Genomic DNA, 14,184 nt, shown 5'->3' on the forward strand with positions numbered 1-14,184 from the left:
ATTCTCTTTACAGATACGATGGGCCTGATTGTCTTCACCTCCACACCAGTGTAAATCTGAAGTACCTCTATTTAAATAATTCATGTAAGACTGATGTCAGCAAGAGGAGACTCAAGGCCCGTATGTTTGAGAATAACCGTTTCACATTTTCTCAGTTTCAGAAAGTCTTTTTTTTTTTAATCTATGGAAAACTTCAAAATTTATACTAGCCCTGAGAAGAAATAAACAGCAGCAAAAGACAGCAAAGGGGATGGAGTTCATGCCTATTAGTCTCTTGAAACATTTTTCAAACAAATACTCTTAGAAATTAAAATTGCTTTTTTTTTTAAAGGCCTGAATATTATATAACAGAAAAAGGTCAAAAATAAACATTAGATAAAAGCATAGATGATATGCAAGATGCACATAAATGAAGTGCTCAGATATTACAGTGCTTTGCACTGTGTGTGTATATATGTGATTAATACATTTTAAAAGTCATGTTGATAAATATTTATACCATATTCCCAACAATCTATGGTAACTGAGTCTCAGGATTTCCTTCCTTCCCTGCTATCATCCAGAAAAGCTAAACAAACGTGTACATACCAAAAGGAAAAGAATCCCGCAGCAAGGAAAAGCAGCTCACATATGCTGAGGGCTATCTGTCCAGAAGGCCTCACCAGAATGAGACTATACGTATCAAATTACACTGTTGGTTGTGATAACTCTCAAGAAGTATAGCAAGGATTAAACTTGATCTGTGTCCTTTCGGATGTCCAGTCTAGCCATCGCCTCTACCAGAACAATTTATCACAGCTAAGTCCCATCTCTCTGGCCAAGCATTCACTCTGTCAGCAGAGCAACTCAGCTATTAATACCATTCTCCCCCTCCACCACCTAGTTATGAACTGAAGGCAAATGAAGAATACATTTTTCAAGGACAGTACAGCTTTCATTTCCACAGTCAGATTCAACCCAGATTAGATAAAACAAAAGAGGAACAGTATTTATTTTAAGCTACAGTAAAGAAAATACAATAGAAACCTTTAAATATGTCACTTATTCCTGCAAAAATGTCTGTAAACTAGTTCCTTCTTAAATTACAGAAAGGAAATATAATTTAAGACACTCAGAAATCTGAAGACTATAATAAAGATTATAACAACTTCTGACCTATTACCCATCTCATCATTGTCATTCTGCTCTCAAGATGGAGTCTGTTCCCTGTAACTTCCAAGAGCTGTTTACATCCCATGCTTGTGAAATTCACTCCTAGAAAGAGTAACCCATCTTCTTCTTTCAAGCGCACTTATGATTAATTTGTGGAATGATATTAAGCCAAGATGTTAGCCAATGCTTTTCCTGAGAAGTTTTAGGAAATTTCTTGACTCGCGTTAACTTTTAATGGTTATATTTAGCCTGCTGGCCAAGTCACTAGGACATCCCATATGTTTCCCTAGGAATCCCTCTGACTAGTCAAGCAGAGACGTCATTAATTTTCAAATAGCCTTGTGGCACTTACAGTTCTATAGGTGCTTGAGTCTTCCCAAAAGAAGGCGTGAGTTGAATGTGGGCATCCTCAGTTTTATGCATGGCATGTTCACAATCCTAATATTATACAATTAAAAATCATAAGCACCAATACTGGAAAGATTAAAATTGGATAGAATGGCTATAATCTGTCACAGGGAGCAAAGCCACTCATGAGACTAGCATACATCTTCTTCAGTCTGCATACATTTCTGAGCAGGGCTGTGACAGCATGTCACAGCAAGAGGGTTTAGAAGATGTGGTGAAAAGCACTTAAAAATAGCACCCACAAGTTATTACTCCAATGTGCTATGTGTCATGTGGTGGGTGGTTTCCACAATGAGAGAATTATCCTCTGAGTAGCAATCATTCCTCTTGAAAATCAAAGCTCCTCAGAAGGATTCAGAGGGCCAAATTCAGAGATGATGTGTAAGGTGATGTATGTTAGATTACTTTGAACTACTTACATCCACTTACTGAAATATAAGTTACTGTAATAGAGTCTACAGAAGTGTAATAGCTCTACCGGGGAGCTGGAAGAAGGTATGAAGGACAACCTACATTCAATTAACACATTCCTACACTGTCTGTTAATTTTTTTTTTTGCTATAGTCCTGTCGTCTGGCCCCCTTACCATATGAACTACATTAACTGAGATTTTCTTACCATCAGAATCAGTATGCCCAATTCATCTGGTCACTCAGGCTCAGTAGGCCAAATTTATAATTAAGCTGTAAAATAGCAGGAATGGGCTAACCTCAAATCAATTAGAGAACGGCTGTGGAAATTGGTGTGGGTTTGGTTCAGTGTGGTTCATGCAAGCCATTTTTCTCCTTCCAGTTTTAATCCACAGGGATTTGCATCCCTTGAATTTTCATTTCAGTCTGGGGTTCATGCTAATCCTAAAATCTTCATTCTAAAATGCCAGAACATCTGAGTTGCATCTAGTTTTCACAGACTGGCTTGGGTATCCTTGAAACTTAGCTCAGGTTAGCCAAGCTTTAGGAACCTTTCAGCAAATTTGGCTAGTGATTCAGATCTCTGGTGAAAATATTTCACACAACTTTATACTGAATGTTAAGTTCAGTTTGGTTAAGCATCCAAATATTCAAACTAATAAAAGGAAATAATTTATTTACTTAATTATTCTGTGAAACTCATTGCTACAAAGTACTACTGAGGACAAGATTAAAAAAAAATTACAGTATGTATTTCTATAGGTAATGAGAACATCCCTAGTTATATTAGTTATGTTAGAAACATATTTATATGGGATATAAACCCTCATACTCTAGGCTATATGCCAATCACTAAGAAAATAAGGGTTTAGAGGAAATTTCCCCTATGGGCAGGTTATTCAACAGTTTTCTCTGTTGGATTTCTGGCAACATTAATCTGAAACATCAGGTGCTCACTATTGTCAGATGACACTCTACTAGGTGGATATGGTGTAGAAATTCCTATGTTCCTAAATGAGTATCTAACAGCTTAACAGATCATATACCAACCCCCACACTCTAGTAATCAAGATGGAAATGTTGCATGATCAGGCTTTCTTATGACTGAGATTTTCAGTATTTTCTGGTTCTGATCGGGTTGGAAATACTGTACTGCAAAAAATGGTCTTACAAGGAGACAGCAGACAGGACACTGGACTGAAAACAGGGGCTCTGTTGCCAGCTCTGCCACTGATTTAGGACCATCTTTTCAAAAGTGACCTCCAACTCTGAGCACTCCAGTTTTTGAGTGCCCAATTTCAGACACCTGAATGGGATCACCCGCGTTCCTGAGCACCCAGAACTTCAGCTCCAGTCAATTGGAGCTGTGAGAGCTCAGCAACACCGAGAATTAGGTCACTTATTTAGTTGCTTAATTTTAGGCAACTGTGTTTTTTGGCCTTTGTGTTTAAAGTGAGGCACACACCACTAGAAGCTGCTTTTGCAAATTTAGCCCTAGAAAACTGACCCATACCTCTTGTCTACTCAGGTCTCAGTTGGTCAATCTATAAAGCAGGTCATGAACATGTACCATTTTTGCAAAATATTTTGACATCTGCATATAAATAAGAAAATTAAGACAAATGATTATTAACTTCTTATAAATAGCCTAAAAATATCTTTTGGTTTAAGCCAGGTTTGAGTTTTGGATAATGTTCTGCTGCCTGGTTTGTTCAGTGCCTTCACCTCTGCTCCTTATAGTGGCTTTTCTCCTCAGTCCTTAGTGGACTGGGAAATGCAATTGTAGATAAGAATAAAACTAGCCAACTTGACTCTCACTATTAAATTAAATAGCTTGCCAGCAGAATTAAATCATCTTCTGTGCCACACAACAATAGCTATGAAATCCCCCCCAGAGTCAGGGAGAGCTGAGGGTTCACAGCACCTTGCAGAATTGAGCCCCCCTTGAACAGTAACTTGAATTATAGGTCAAATCCTGAACTCCAAATGAAGTGAGTAGTCTTATCTATACTAACCTTCTTCCCCCACCTCCTTCACTAATGGTGAGACTCAACTGATGGTTGAAACAGCAGTAGCTGTTTGCAGACAAGGCACAGGAGCTCCAAGTACATAGTCATCTGCCCATGCCCTGGGTAGAGCTGGATAATTTATAGATATGAATGCTGGTGACTGTGGGAGCCTTGCCTATACCTCAGGAATCAGAGCCCAACAATACTTTGCACTTCCTAATATCTTTTAACTGAAGCTCTCAAAAGTGCTATACAACACTAAGAAAGCCTCAACAGTACCCCCTAGTGAGGCAGTTAAAGATACTAAGGAATGCCTCACTCACAAATGGGTGGAACACTGCAACTGTTTAATCTGGCCAAATATGGTATAAAATGTACTTTTTATGGAAAGATTTTATAAAACTCAAGGCTAAGAAAGGGGCCAAATTCTGCCATCTTTCCTCGCACTGAGCAGTGCTGTACTTTGCAAACTGTCTGTTTAATCCACATGGAAAAAATACTGACTCGGTAATTTCAAATAATGAATACATTTAAGGAAGTTGCAAACTGTCGACTTGAGAGCTTGATTTTCTACTCCGTCTGAACACACACACACACAGACTGAAGTTGCGGGTGGACAGGGATCCCACTGCCTAGTCCCGGTGTACATTAGGGTTGCACAGGGAGAGCAAATTATTTCCTGCATATTATTCACTGATCTCTATTCAGTACTAACTTGAGACCAGGTTCTGCCACTCTTACTTTTTGAGTATGACTGCACTGCAGCATGGTACTATTCTAGATGAGTAAGGATGACAGAATTGAGCCCATAGACGGAATGGTGACATCACTATCCATTAAAAAAGCTTCACTAAGCAAGATCTAATGCAACTCTTGCTCATTTGGTAAGTATTTACTCACATGACTAGTCTCACTGATGTCAATGAGAAGTTCTAGTCCTAAAGTCTATCTCACCTACAATTCACAGTACAAGAGAGCCTGAGAACTACTTTCGCACAGCAGAAGAAAGGGTGGGGTGTGATCCTATAAACAGCTGCCACAGTAATAAAAATAATTCTTTAACTGCTCATCCAAACTAGAGAGAAGAGAAGACTTGATTTCACAATGGTGGGGATGAAAGTCAATACACCAGTTTTACCAGAGGGTAAAGAAAATATAAGAAATCGGGAGCTAGCCTAATTATCAAAGTTCAGAGGTTCAGTGAGGAAAGGCCAAAATGTTCAGATGCTTAGCGTAAACTATCTTCAAATTTCAAATCTGCTAGTATAGGGCCAAATTCTACCCTATATTCATGTAAAAACTCAACTGAATTCAATAGGAACTTTGCCTGAGTAAGCAGAGTAAAATCTGAGTGAGGACTGCAAGAAATCTGTTCGAGGAAAGAAAAATCCACAAATATCTTTTTTCTTGGTATTTAGAACCTTTCTGTTACCAGCTGGAGACAGGAAGTACAGCATTATGCAAAAATAAAAATTAATTAAGAAAACTAAAAACAGCAGCTAAATTAAATATGAACCCCAAAAAGGGCTTGGTTTAAGTTTGTGTGTAAAGGTTCAGGTTCAGCTTGGTTCTTATTTTATCCAAACCAATTTGCTCCTCTCTAATTAAAATAATCTATATTTAAAAGAGATTTACCAGAGCATAAGGAAGAGGATTTAAATCACATCAACAATGGAATTCAGTAACAATTATACCATATGCAGCATACAGTTTTCAATGCTTCAGAATAGCACATCAGAAAAGAAAACTCTTTGATTTAGCGCACACTTAATCCTTAGCATGTATATCTATACATATTGAACACACCATATGAACATTAATCAATCTTTAAAACAACCCTGTGTGGTAAGCAAGTATTAATCTCATTTTAGAAATGGGGACATCGTGACAGAGCCATTAAGTGACTTGCCTAAGGTCATACAGCAAGTCAGTTGCAGAACTGGGACTCGAACTTGAATTCCTAACTTCCAGATCTGGGCTCACTCTTCAACACTACACTGCTTTTCAGGAATATATAAAAGGATTAAAAAATTGCCAGTACAGAATGCACTTACACATAGTTTGAGAGAAGAAAAATTGGGGGGAAGGCTTTATCTTGTATAATAAAATAGGAAAAGTCAGTAACTAGCACCTCCACATTACCGCACTTATTCAAGTGATATTTGTTGGAAAGTATCAGAGGGGTAGCCGTGTTAGTCTGGTTCTGTAGAAGCAGCAAAGAGTCCTGTGGCACCTTATAGACTAACAGACGTTTTGCAGCATGAGCTTTCGTGGGTGAATACCCACTTCTTCAGATGCAAGTAATCTTGCATCTGAAGAAGTGGGTATTCACCCACGAAAGCTCATGCTGCAAAACGTCTGTTAGTCTATAAGGTGCCACAGGACTCTTTGCTATTTGTTGGAAAGAAACAAAAGAAGTTGATCCCATAAATGGTAGCAATATGATAATAACAAAAAAGTCCAATAAATGCAACAACTAATATGAATAGACACTGATGGTGAGAACAATGACTTAAACTAAGAGCAAGACATTATTTACCTAAGGGAAAGCCTTCCCATCAGATCATGGACTGAACTGAGAATCGGAAACAATACCTTATCTCAGTCTCAAACACAGATGGTATGTAACTACCTTGTGGGTTGGGGTTTTCAGATGACCTCTTTGTTTTTGTTTTTGTTTTTTTTTTTGGTGGAAAACAGACACTTTCTGTAAAAAATATTATCTAACTGAAAACCCAATTTTCAGTTGAAAACAGTTTTGCTGGAAAATTTTTTACCTATGCACAAATTAAACTGTACTCAGGGCTCTCCACATGCATAGGGCATGAAGTGGGATTTGGGGCTTTTTGAAAGAATTGCTCCCTTCTGTCAGACACACATGGTGTACCATGCACAGGAGAGCAAAATAGGAGTCCAGTGATTTTTGTATTACTAAACAACAGGCTAGTGTCTTATATAAAATGCACATATACCATTCAAGTCTAACTCCACTAAGCAGCCTCGTGGTATTAATAAAAACCTGGCAACACCTTCTTGGGTTATAATGTGTTCAGGTGTTACTGAGAGAGGCAATGAAGTTCTGATCCTCTTCAGGAAAATGTGAAAAAGATGTTTGATCATCTGTATAAATCTGGCACAACTTTCTTGAGCTATGAAAGAGGACAGCCTTTCTTCAGCTTCATTCTTGAGCCTTATTTTCTTACAGGAGGCACCCCCAAAAGATTTTTGTAGGTCCCTTCCTCTCATTTTGTAAAAAGAATGAGTAGTCTTGGGCTATCAGACTGCTGCTGTTGGAACACATGCACTATAAAGGCTCTAAGTTTTCAGCCAGTTGTTTTTCAAGTGCAATTCTCAAACCACAGGATATCAGAACTTAAAAATTAGAGTGGATTTGATCCTTTGGGCCATGATCCAACCAAGCACTGAAGCATGTCCTTAACTTTAAGGGGATTACTCACATGTTGAAAGTTGAGAGAACGCTATCTCATCTACTTCATTTGTCTCAACTGTATTGTTTCACTTGCAAATTCTGCTACTTATATAGGGCCAAATTTTTCTTGATCAAATTGAAAGAAACAGCTTCTAGCCCATAAAAGGATGATAAAAATGATTAGCTGTTCAGTTTAAGTTTGCAAAAGAGAAGACGATCTGATGTACATGGAGGGGTGTGAGTTCCTGTGGAGCAGCAGCAGTATCAGAAGCGCATATCCCACACAATTGATTTCTTGAGATTGCAGAGATTAAGCATTGTGAACCTCAGTCCTTCCACACATCTATTTCTCTGAGTTGAGATTTGAACATTAGCACTTCAATCCTAGCTTGTGAAGGAAAGTATCTGAAATGGACCTTCCAAAGGACTCCACTGTAGATAGGAGGCCACTTTTTATTGTTTTTATTTTTTTAATTCATTCCATAAATTCAAACTGACATTTGTTGACATAACCCCAGAAATCTTGAAAGCAATTTGGTGAACAATAACTTTGAGAACAGGTCATGGGGGTTTCCTGGAGCACAGACTCTGAGAATGCCGGCTGTTCTATATGCATTTACATTTAGTCTTTTGGCTTGACTTGTGATCTCAGATTCTGGAAGCTGATGCACAATAAACCAAAGCAGCTGGAGAAAGCTCTTCCTGGATTATACCCAAGTGGAGCAGTTGCATGTAGGATTTCAGCAGCTTCCAAGGAAGAAGTTCAAAGACATCAAGGCGTGTGACAACTCCGGCAAGCTGCTGAAGTCTCGTTAATGGAAAATTATTCTGAATTAATATTATCATCATTATTCTGAACTGTAGGAAGTAGCGGGACACACACACACAACACTGTTTACTCCAGGGGGCTCTTCACATGATCACACCTTCAATAAAGAAATGAATGAATGAATGATTTTTCTTTTCTTTTTTTTTAAATTCCCCCTGCTTCTTAGCTTATTCTGTTCTTAGTTATAAAACCTCATCACAAAGACTTTAAAAATAATTCCAAAAGTCAATAAGCCAGATCTTCAGCTGGTATAAACTGGCATAGCTCCACTGTAGTCAATGGAGCTATGCCAACTGACACCAGCTGAGACTCTGGCCCCATGACTATTAAACAAGAGTGCTCTTCCCAGAAAATGACATTGGAAATTGTATAGACACCAGGCCAAATTCTGCTTTGAGTTACACCACTTAAAATCCAAATAAATTCCACAGAAGTCAATGGATTTACTGTGATTTACACCAAGGTAACAGGGCAGCATTTGTCCCATATTCCCTTTTCTTACAGATACTCATCATTAAGAAAATGTACCTTATGGCTGCATATGCCACAGGTCAGATAGCTAATAAATCATGCTGAAATAGAAACAATAAAAGGGATTCTTGCAGCACTAATGAATTCAGGGGGCAAGATCCCTAGATGGTGTAAATCAGTGTAGCAGCATTGAAGTCGATGGAGCTTGTGCCAATTTACTTCCACTGAAAATCTGGCTCTCATTCAAAGTAAAGTTAAAATTAAAAGACAAAAAGAGTCCAATGATCTCTGTGGTGAAAATAACAATGCAGCTAGCAATTCTATAGCCCTTTTCACCTTCAAAGAGTTTCATGAACATTAATTATTCTTCTCAGCATCCCTGAGGTAGCCAAATGCTCAGTCACACTTGTAATGATATCTTAACATTTATTGTAGGAGAAAGACTATATCAGGTCTAAACCTCAAAAAGCATTTGTTTGTTTTGTCTCTAAATGTCAATTATTACCTTTTTTTTCTCTTTTAACTTACACCTCCATGCCTTGTGACTCAACCAAACTACCTGATCTGCCCTAGAGGTGTAACCACTAGGGCCAGGGGGGTTAATGCTTCTTTTGTGGGTTTGTGTGGGAAAGCTTGCGCTCACACTGTTTGTACTCTGTCTGAGCTGAGGATAACAAGAGGACTATATTATCCCATGGGTCAGATTGTGTCTCTAGGACACAGAATATGGTTAGGGCAATACACTGCTGAGCCATTACAGTAGCATCCCAGGGAAAGAATACCCTTCTCTTTCCTTGCTCCAGGTTTTTTAAAGGGACCGCTCAGTGCAACAAAAATAAGTGTACTTACAGGACAGCAGTCTGGGAACTTGCTGCTTTATTTAACTTCATCATGATAGAACGGTGGAGGTGGGGAACTCCCACTGACCAAAAAGGAAGTAAAGGAGGAGTAAAGCATGACTCCATCCCATAATGCTTTCCATAATTCCACGATGACCACTTTACTACCATAGAGGCTGGAAATAATTTCTGAATAGCCTCTTGCAGCAGCAAATTACTACACCCTCCATGCCATCTCAGCTCTGCTGTTCCGTGCACTATGAAGGACAGTAAGATTGTTAACCTATCACCTTTCCTCAGCACTAAATTTACAAGAGAAAGAAAAATTCAGCTCTTACTGTTATTCTTTTTGGATGTGATTCCCCAGTGCAGAGGGTCTGCACAAGGCCTGTGCAAATCTTACGTCCCCCTTAAGTTCCCAAAATGGTGCTTACGTGGTTCTTAACTGTTGTATAGGCTTACTCTACAGGGTGAATTACACTTGTTAGATATCTCTGTCCCATTTATTTCTGTAACGTTACAAGAATTTTCTCTCTCTTTTTATAACAGCTAAGCTGTAATAACTAGAGTTAAGGAAGATCAGGTAGGTTTCTTTAAATGAAATGTCAGATGCTTGCAAGACATCATATTCATATGGAAAACAGTATGTAGGACAGGAAGAACACTGGAATAAAACAACATGAATAAGCTGTTAAAATGCAAATCCAGAATTTGCTTTCGTACAACTTCCATAGGAAACAAAATCATAATTATAATTTCAATTGGCCATAACCAAAAAACACATGTACCTTACAATTTTATTGTGCACTACTAGATTAATGAATCAATCATTTAGAGAATGCATTGATGGAACTGAATATATTCATAAAGAGCAGTTAGCAGATTCATCATTTAATAAAAATAATTAACCTTATATTTTCCAGTTTTTATTCATTTAGGAAAATGTTTTACTGGCTCAGGATTAAAAATATGAATATTCAGCCTGTATGGTTATATTGCCATTCTACAAACAATAAGCATTATTAATAATAAGTTTCATTCCTAAGTTTCACTGTAGCATTCTAGGTGCCTCAGAATAAAAACACTATAATAATAGAAATGTACCAGTAACAAACTACAGCACAAAATAACTAAAGCTAAAATCAGAAAGTGCCATGCCAAATATTATTTCCCATAAAAAATATTTATACCTCTTAAATAATAATAAATTTCACCCCAAATTTAGGTTTTGTCAAAATAAGCTTTTACAATACAGAATTGTTTCAATTCCTTTGGAAATGTTTTTTTTAAACAAATAAGTCCCACTACTGTGTATGCAAATGAAACAGTGAGTGGATGAGAACCTGAAAACAAAGTTGAACAGAAATACTCTATAAACAAAAGTGAAGGCAACTACTCTCTTTTCATTGTTCAGCATGAGAAAACTGCAAAAATTAAGTCATCGGCATACTGTCAAAAGCTAATTAGATTTTTTTCATTAAGAAATTGCTTTTTTAAATATATGATATTTAAAATGAACATTTCCTTTTCAACTTGCTTCTCATAAAGCTGTTTCCTTTTCCTACAAGCTGATTGCATCATAGAAGATTAGGGTTGGAAGAGACCTCAGGAGGTCCTCTAGTCCAACCCCCTGCTCAAAGCAGGACCAACCTCCACTAAATCATCCCAGCTGGGCCTTAAAAACCTCTAAGGATTGAGATTCCACCACCTCCCTAGGTAACCCATTCCAGTGCCTCACCATCCTCCTAGTGAAATATTCCATTAACCTTCTTGGCAACAAGGGCATGCTGTTGACTCATATCCAGTTTTTTTATCCACTGCAATCCCCAGATCCTTTTCTGCAGAACTGCTGCTTAGCCTGTTGGTCCCCAGCCTGTAGCAGTGCATGGGATTCTTCCATCGTAAGTGCAGGACTCTGCACTTGTCCTTGTTGAACCTCATCAGATTTCTTTTGGCCCAATCCTCCAATTTGTCTAGGTCACTCTGGATCCTATCCTTACCCTCCAGCGTATCTACCTCTTCCCCAGCTTACTGTTAGCCACAAACTTGCCAAGGGTGCAATCCATCCCGTCATCCAGCTCATTAATGAAGATGTTGAACAAAAAGAGCCCCAGGACCGACTCCTGAGGCACTCCGCTTGATACCGGCTGCCAACTAGACATTGAGCCATTGATCACTACCCATTGATCCTGACAACTAGCCAACTGTCTTTCCCCCTTATAGTCCATTCATCTAATCCATACTTTAACTTGCTGGCAAGAAGACTGTGGGAGACCACATCAAAAACTGTTGATAAAGTCAAGATATATCATGTCCACCACTTTCCCCATATCCAAAAAGCCAGTTTGCCTTCTGTGAAAAGATATCAGGTTGGTCAGGCATGACTTGCCTCTGGTGAATCCATGTTGACTGTTCCTGATTACCTTCCTCTCCTCCAAGTGCTTCAAAATGGATTCCCCTGAGGACCTGCTCCATGATTTTTCTGGGGACTGAGGTGAGACTAACTGGTCTGTTGTTCCCTGAATTATTCTTCTTCCCTTTTTTAAAGATGAGCACTACATTAGCCTTTTTCCAATCATCCAGGCCCTCCCCCAATCACCACAAGTTTTCAAAGATAATGGCTCTGCAATCATATCAGCCAGCTCCCTCAGCACCCTCAGATGTATTAGATCCCGACCCATGGTCTTGTGCATGTCCAGCTTTTCTAAATAGTCCTTCACTTGTTCTTTCACCACTGAGGGCTGCTCACCTCCTCCCCATACTGTGCTGCCCAGTGCAGCAGTCTGGGAGTTGACCTTGTATGTGAAGACTGAGGCAAAAAAAGCATTGAGTACTTCAGCTTTTTCCACATCATCTGTCACTAGGTTGCCTCTCCCATTCAGTAAGGGTCACACACTTTCCCTGACCACCTTCTTGTTGCTAACATACCTGTAGAAACCCTTCTTGTTACCCTTCACATTCCTTGCTAGCTGCAACTCCAATTTTGCTTTGGCCTTCCTGATTACATCCCTGCATGCTCAAGCAATATTTTTATACTCCTCCCTAATCATCTGTCCAAGTTTCCATTTCATCTGCATCATTATTCAATGCATGCCTTTGAGCAATGAAACTTCCCAACAGGAATTAAACTAAGCCAAACATGCTCTGATTGACCACTCTTGTCAGCTGTATACCTGCCACATCCCATAGCTTTATTAGTAATATTCCTCAGGGAATTCTTCACCACTTCACAATACAGAATTTTGCAAAAATTAATGTTGTGTATGCAGAATCTCCCCGCCCCCCTGAAAATGGGCTGCAGTACTGCTGGCCGCCACTAGGGGCAAATGGACTCTGCAGAACCCAGCTTGTACACAGATGCTGCGGGGGGAGGGAGAGGGTTCCCGACCGATGCAGTTCCCAGCACACCTGAGGGAAGGAGATGGTGGTGCGCAGGAAACGCCACACAAGCCTGGACCCAGCATCAGGCTTTCTCTCTCTGGATTCCTGGGCTCTGAGGGGTTGGGGAGCCACAGCTGGGCTCTTGGGGTGGGCAGGTGTCTGGGCTAGGAAGGGGAGGGGTGGGGAGGGGGCAGAGAAACAGGAGCTGGTTGTGATAGGGGTTTCTTTAACTCTCTACTCCTGGGGGAATTTTTGTGTCTGTATAGTTACAGACATACTTGCTGAAATGTATTTTGAAAGAAATTACCAAAATAATTGAAACTGGTGTGATTATGTAATGTTGTTTTGACAAATAAAATTTACAAATTTTTTAAATTGTGCACAGAATTTTAATTTTTCTGGCACAGAATTCCCCTAGAAGTATATTGTGCAGCAAACAGATGCTCTGTATGCAAAGTGTTTTTTTCCCCACAGTTTTGGTAAGGAATGCTTAAGAAAGCCCTGAGAATGTCCTGCACTAGTTTTTCTTTTGGCCATCCTGCTTATGCTGTATTGGGGCTGGAGTGGAAGCTATAGAGTACTTTAAAAAGGCAACTAAAACCTGTGATGTGCTATGACCACAGCTTGCTACACTAATCATAATAATCTCTGTTTCCCCTGTCTGGTTCTTCTATGCACCCGTTGTCTCTAATACTTTGCTTGTAAGCTCAAAATGTGACCAGAATTTCATTACATATGTGTACAGTGCCTATCACAATGGGGCCTGGGCAGATATCCTATAATGTGGAATAGTAATTAAACAGCAGAATCCTATAGTGCTTATAGAAGTAGCAGGAAAAAATGTAAGACCCCTCACATTCTTATTGATGCAGAGAACCCCAGGAAAATGCAAAACTTCAGGTCCATCGATGGCAGCATCATCAGGTTCACCTATCTTGTATATCCCACAAGAAGATCTCTGCCACCCACCGCCGCCTTGTGGTATAAGAAATATTCAAGGGGAGACATACTGTTGTGGAAAAAATATAGTTCAGGGGGCCAATCTTTCAAACTACACCATCCTGTGGCTTAAGACACTTCAGATACAGCAAGCTTACATGCTGGCCCTGGCCTTATGGTGACGGATTTCCCTTCCACAGCTGCACACCACCTACCTACAGCCCTAATACTCCATCTTTGCCTGGGTGAACTGGATTTCACCTAGTCTGTGTGGAAAAGGGCCTTTTGCTTTCGTAAGAAACAAAAGGAGTCAAAA

Source organism: Mauremys mutica, chromosome 1 (genome assembly GCF_020497125.1).
Source record: "Mauremys mutica isolate MM-2020 ecotype Southern chromosome 1, ASM2049712v1, whole genome shotgun sequence".
Classification (NCBI taxonomy): domain Eukaryota; kingdom Metazoa; phylum Chordata; order Testudines; family Geoemydidae; genus Mauremys; species Mauremys mutica.